Here is a 7,411-nt window from a genome sequence, read left to right as displayed (position 1 = left end):
ACTACTTATTCAGGGCTTGAAACAACTTCTCTGAAAATAAATGGATGAATTCTGACTTTAATAGGTAGGAATAAAACCACCTAAAGGGACAGCAAGTCTTCAATGCTAGATTGAGATACAGGGACCCTGTGTCCAGTCCCCACAGTAGGAAAACAAAACAGGCAAGCAAGTAGACAAACACCAATTACAACTTGAGGCCACTTCCTCTAGAACCAATGGGGAAGAGCAAGATTCAGCTTGGCTAAAAACTCAAGTGTACCCACAAAAAGATGACGAGCACGAGTGGTTAGCGAAGATGCCAGAGACATTCTCAGTGTTGGTTGTGGTGTTCTCTTGATGGAACTGACCAGCAGCTTTTAGGACATTCTGATCCCCTGCCAGATGTTGCCATTTTCTTATTAGGGGAGATTTGACTTGGAAATCTCATGTTTGGGAAACTGAAGACTTAGCTTTTATCAGCTTCTCAAACTGATTATAGTTTCCCCCTCCTTCCTCCCTCCCTCCCTTCTTCCCTTCCCAACTTTTTTTTTTTAATGTTTGGTGCTGGAAATTGAACTTAAGACCCCATGCACACTAATTGTACTCATTTTAAATCTGCAGGCATGAAGATTATGACCTGCTCCTTGGATGCCCACTCCCATGACACAGGGCTTCTCTGTCCTTTGATGAATAACACCGTTGATTGCACATGTCAACATTAGAGGAGAAATTTAAGTAATGGATCTCCTCCCTCTTAACTTGGTCCCATCCAAACCTATCATCACCCCTGCCCACAGCACTGCTGTGAATGGTGCCCGATTTTTTTTCTGCCAAAATCATTGCTGTTTGTCTGAGCAATAGGACGAATGCACCTCTTATCATTTTCCCCTTTGGAAAACATGACTACTTGCTCTATACTGACAAGCACCTAGGCTACGTCAGCACCCAGGTACACTCCTCATTTCTGGTTTCCTTAACAATTTCATAGGTACACTCCTGAATTCAGCTTCCCCTTTTCCTAAAGTTAGACAGGTTCAGCCCAAGACAGATGCTATTTTCGTCTCTAGGTTTAATAGCAACTAATTCCAAACCTATCAAAATACAATCCCCAAAATGCCAGTATTTCTTATATTCCTTCCCTTCTTTTGGGTCATGGCAACCCTTGTAGTGTTCTATAAGGTCTTCATTCTTTCCTGATGGTGGTAATTTTCCTACCCTTCTTCTCTGGTCACCCAGCCACACCGTGCTGTTGCTGTGATAGAACACCAGAGACAGCCAACTTTGAAAAATTAAAGGTTCTGGCTGGGGGTTTCAGGGGTTTTGGTCGCAGTCACCTAGCCCTGCTCTCTTGAGCCTATAGTGGTGCAATGCTTCTTCAAGGACAACTCCCAAGTGTTTTCACTTCTCTTAAAAGGTCCTCCTGAAGGGTCCACCACCTTCCCAAGCACCACAAGCTAGCAAGTTTAACATGGAGCGACCATTACCACTATGTCACCAGGAGCCACAGAAGCTCCATTGTCTAGAGATGACCAGACCCAGGAGCCTCTGGTCTCTTCCCCCATAAATTTAGATGTGCTTATAAACTTTGGTCATGGAAATTTTTTTTCAAGAAACTTCCCAAAGGTATCTTTAGACAAAATCCCAAAGGGCAAGAGAATTAATACTCCTGGGAAACGCTTAACAAATGACAGAAAGGACACAGAAAAACTCCTTCCTGTTTCCCTTCACTGCAGTGTTCAGGGATACTGACATCTCCTTCTGCTGTAGTCTATCTCCCTGTCTTGTACTCTGAGACTCTCTTCCCTGGAACCAAACCCCCAAAAAACACACGCACATAAGCTCCACTTCATGGTTGGGCTTCTAGGAAGGCCAGCCTAAGAATTATGCTGACAGTGTGGATCCTTCCTGGCCAGTGAACAAATACAGCCCAGACTGCTTCCATTTTACCTTCTACAAAGCTGCACCCAGCATACACCATTCACATCTGTCAGTAACTCCATCCCATGCCCCACTCCTGCTGTTCTCATGGTTCCTGCAATCACTGGCCAACAGATTGATAAAGACTTAGGAATGGAGAACACGTTCGACAGCAATTTTGTTTTAATATGTTAATAACTTTGCTTCTAAAATTTGAATACTATGTCACCATACTTGGATTCCTATTTTATTATTGATTTATCCATGTGTTTGTTCATTCGTTCGTTCATTATTTGGTTGTTTTTGAGACAGTCTCACTAGATAGTCTAGGCTGGGCTTAAATTCACAGTCTTACTGCTTTAACCTCCCAAGTGCTGGGATTGTACATCAAGTCACCTTTTCCCAGCTTGAATTCCTATTTTCATAAGTTTTAGTAAAGAATTTCTTTCTCGCTTTTCCTCCAGAAATTTCACAGAGTTGTACTATTTAGTGGAAGGGCCTCAAATTTTGAAGCCAGATAGACATCTCAGGTCTAGAGTGCACTAGCAAGTGTCTACCTGCGACACACACAGCCTCTCGCAGCTTCAGTCTTCCACTGGCTAAGGACTGTCGCTAATCACGCACATGATAAAGAACCTGCTCATTTTCTCTGAGGTTGTTCACCAGCTTTGCGAAATGAAAGCTTCACAGGATAAGAAGTCAAGGTACATTGTGACTGTTTCTAATTGAACCAACTCTGGAATGCTCAAGCATGGGCTTTTGTAAACCCCTGCCTGCATCTAGGCTTTCCCGTACAGTCCTACTCTGGCTTTAGGAAGGAAACCAATACTCCTGACACACATGCTAATTCTAGTGCAAAACAAATTTGGAAGAGGTTTCCTCTGAGAATATTATGACCTCAGATTGCCAACGTCATAGAGTTCTGAAATTCTTTTTCTCCTAAACAGAACTAGAACACCCCATTATGGCTTCCACAAAAAGTTATATGCTGGTTAGTCTTGACCTAAGTTAGAGTCATCTTAGAGGAGGAGACCTCAGTAGAGAAAATGCCTTCTTAAGATCAGGCTGCAGGCAAACCTGTTGGGCATATTTTTAATTAGTGATTAACGTGGGAGGGTTCAGCCCATGTGGGTGGTGCCATCCCTAGGCTATAAGGACGAAGACTGAGTAAGGCAGTGAGCAGCATCTCTCCATAGCCTCAGCTCCTGCTTCCAGTTTCCTGCCCTGTTTGAGTTCCTGTTCTAACTTCTTTAAACAATGAGCAGTAATGGAAGAGTAAGCCCAATAAACCCTTTCCTCCCCAAGTTGCTTTAGTTATGGTGTTTTATAATAACAAAAGTAACACTAAGACAAAGTCCTTGAGGGCCACTGAGTTGGCTAATGGATGTGACCATGGAGTGTGACACACAGCATCAGAGACCCTTGGGCAAACATGGTGTCTCAGTCAGGGTTTCTATTCCTGCACAAACATCATGACCAAGAAGCAAGTTGGGGAGGAAAGGGTTTATTCAGCTTGCACTTCCACATTCTGTTCATCACCAAAGGAAGTCAGACTGGACCTCAAGCAGGTCAGGAAGCAGGAGCTGATGCAGAGGCCATGGAGGGATGTGACTTACTGGCTTGCTTCCCCTGGCTTGCTCAGCTTGATCTCTTATAGAACCCAGGACCACCAGCCCAGGTACGGCACCACCCACAGTAGGCCCTCCCACCTTGACCACTAGTTGAGAAAATGCCTTACAGCTGGGTCTCATGAAGGCATTTCCACAACTGAGGCTCCTTTCTCTGTGATAACTCCAGCTTGTGTCAAGTTGATACACAAAACCAGCCAGTACACATGGTTTCTCATCTCTTCCCACTAACTTCAGTGGGGAGGTCATGACGTAGTTTTCTATCCCCAAACAGTATCATTTCTGTAATATCATTTGGAAATTTCCTTTCTTCCCCAGCTTCTTCCTCCTCCAGCCAATTCTCAATTAACTGGTGACATTCAGTGGTCTAATCCTTCACTGTGTTTACAAGAGAACCTTGGTCAGTCTAGCCAGAGAGCTATTATCAACTCCCCATAGCTTGAAGTTAGCATTAGTATGATGTGATGCCTTACTTCTGCTCTGGCGTTTCCCAGGCAAAGACATTGGGAAAGAAGCAGTAAATAGAAAACAATGCTGCATCCTGCTGGTAAAATCCTGCAGTTAGAATTAAGTGACTCTGGTTCCTACCCCTGTTCTCTAAACAAGTAAATATGGACCTGGGACAGATTGATAAGTTGTTTGCCATTCAATTTTGTTTCCTAAAAAAAAAAAAAAAAAGATTCAGGGGCCAGATGCAACTCTACCCCCAGTTTTCAGAAGAAATAAGAAATGCACAAGGAAAATTAAAGGCTCCCACTGTGCAGAAGGAATGATTAGGATAGTTTTCCTAGAAAGGAAGACTCATGCTAAGGGCCGAGCTTAGGGAAATGCTTCTCTCTGTAATATTTGGAAAGTGTTCTAGCAAAAGGACACATAGATGTGTATAAACTATGTTACTGCGTGTATGTTTGCTGGCATAGAATCACCAATTTGTGAATGCTGGAACAACCTGCAGTTACTAGCAGGGGCTATACTGCAGGACGGTTAGGGTGACGTAACAGGAGTGGGTGGAAGCTGGATAGGCAAGCCAGGGTTCTCTAGAGTCACAGAAGTTATGGGTAGTCTCCATATAGTAAGGGAATTTGTTGATGACTGACAGTCTGTAGTCCAACTCCCCAACAATGGTCATCAGCAGCTGTGAATGGAAGTCCAAGGATCTAATAGTGGCTCAGTCCCACAAGGCAGGCAGGCAAAGAAGAGAGCATCTTCCTTCTTCCAAAGTCCTTATACAGGTCTCCAGCAGAAGATGTGTTCCAGATTAAAGGTGTGTACCACCATGCCTGGATCTGGGATTTGCTTTGTCCCAGATGACCTTGAACTCAGAGATCTCCTTGCCTTAGTCTCCTGGAATTCATAGCCACTATGCCTCAAGATCTCCATGCCAAGATCCAGGTCAGAAACTTGTATCTCCCAGTCTCAAGATCATGATCAAAGATGAGCCTTTCAATTCTGGATTATAGTTCATTCCAGATACAGTCAAGTTGACAACCAGGAATAGCCACTACAGCAAATGTCAAATGTTCTGCTGTCTCCTGCTTTCTGGCCAGACCTAACAAAAGTACTTCCTGGGTTTCAGTTAGAAAATTGGAATGAATTTTCTTTATATTCTCTTTCTGGCTTTCCCAGTTAAATTACAGGTAAGTCCACACAGAGAGTTGGAAGATGTGTTAAGCAGCTCTTCAGACACTGTTCTGTGGAGATAAAAAGGTAGGCAAGACCTGGATTTCCTAACAGAGAAAACATCTAATCAAGAGAGGAGGGGACCTGAGTGTGTGTGTGAGTGTGTGTGTATGTGTGTACATATGTGTGTGTATGTGTTCATGTGTGTATACGTACATGTGTACAAATGTGCATGTGCTCTTTCCTTTTCATTCAAACCTAAAATAGTTAAAAGACCATCTTTTTGCTCTTTGAAGGCCATTCTTCTGCGCTCAGTCTCTGGGTTAAGAGAAAGGATCTTCAAGAAGGAGGATGAACCAGAAGTGTCCTCCACTCCTAGCTCCAAGGCTTCAGTGCTATCCATTAATCTTCTTTGTGCTGAAAATATTCTTTCTTTTCAACTTCTTTGATATTCAGATGTATGTTAATTAGACAAAAAAAACCAAAACCAAGAATATTTGCATTTGTACATGGACCACTACAAAAACACATTCAAATAAAATGCTCTGTGAAATTTTAAATTTGTGGGGTTAAGGAGATGGCTCTGTTAATAAAATACTTTCTGTGTAAGCCTGAGGACCTAAATTCAGATGGCCTGCACCCACAGAGAAAGCTGGATGCAGCAGTGCCTGTCAACACAACAATGCTTCGGTTGTAGACACAAGCAGATTCCTCCATGTTACCGGCCAGCCAGTGTAGCCAAATGAACAAGTAGCAGACGCAGTGAGAGACTCTGTGTCAAAAATACAGAGTGAAGTGTGATGGGGAGCGGCGAACACAACGCGACCATTGTCTACATACATAACATACACACACACACACACACACACACCTAGCAAAAAGAAGGTGGGAAGGTGAAGCTTCATTGAATGGTTGAATTAGTGAATCATTCCCTATTCTTAAAAGCTTAGGGATTTTTTTCCCAGCATGATCCAATTAGAATCAGCCTATGACGTCTTCATGAAGAGTTGTACTGAGAGATTGCTTTACTCGTTCAGTAAACTGAAGGTCAATTTCCATGTTCAGACAACGTTCCCCTGGGGTCCCTCGCTGACTTCTGAGGTCTCCACATCTGTTTCTCCCATATGTGGTGGAGCAGAAGTATCAAATTTGGTCAAGTTGTCAGGAAAATTCAATGAAATGCATGCTCTCTTCTTCCAAGAAATATCTATGAGCTGCCCTCAGCTCAGCTTATTTCCTACTAGGAAGTAGACATGTGTCCGTCAGGCGCCAGCTGTCGAAGAGGCTGCTGTTGCTCTTGGGCAGAGGATGTGTCCTATGGAGTAGGAGTACCACATCCCTTTTTCCTTCTGATGTACCCAACCTCCCCTCCCCAGTGGCAGATGCAACCCCTGCTGTTCATGCACAAGTACACAAATGCTTGTCAGATGGGTACGGCTTGATGCTGCTCCTGTCTGGCCCAGAGCAAGATGTGGGAGGCTGGTGTAGGTGCCTCCTCCTGTTACTGCCAATGGGCATGTCCATAGGCACACAGATGAAACTGGCCTTTAAAAGCAACTTTCTATAGTTGAGACAATTACTTAACACATGTGAGGCCCTCAATTCCATTTCTTATACTAAAAAACAGTAAAAATTGGCACTTAGGCAAAAGTTAAAATGTCAATTAACACTTGACTAGAAATGTCTTTTTTTAAAATGAATGATACAAATTGAAACTGAGACTCCTCAAACAATTAATTCCAAAATGGAATGCACTTCCTTTCTGCTGCGATTATACACCACAGAGCACCAGGATCTTTGTGTGCCCTGCAGGACGCAGCACAGTTTTTTTCCTCACCCCTGACCCCATAAGACGTCATTCTCCATCAACAGATCTGCCATCTAACTAGGCAGATTCTACCTGGCTGCCAGTGGAACTTGGCATGAAGCAGTCCTCAGACCTACAGAATGGCTCCTCAGGCTCTCCAGGGGAAACACAGGCTTTTCCTGAGTGCAGAAATGCATCATCAATGGAAGATCAGGTTACTGTATTTCTCAGGCAGAGGACAAGGCCAAGAGATCCCAGGAACCTTTTCTTTTTTTTTTTTTCTTTTTTTCTTTTTTTTTTTTTTCCGGAGCTGGGGACCGAACCCAGGGCCTTGCGCTTCCTAGGTAAGCGCTCTACCACTGAGCTAAATCCCCAGCCCCCCAGGAACCTTTTCATTCAGACACCCTTAACACAAACCTCTATACCAAGGGCAGATCCAAGTCTTTTCAGGCCTCATCTG

This window comes from Rattus norvegicus, chromosome 17, assembly GCF_036323735.1.
Source record: "Rattus norvegicus strain BN/NHsdMcwi chromosome 17, GRCr8, whole genome shotgun sequence".
NCBI lineage: Eukaryota > Metazoa > Chordata > Mammalia > Rodentia > Muridae > Rattus > Rattus norvegicus.
Note: the sequence above shows the minus strand (reverse complement) of the source record.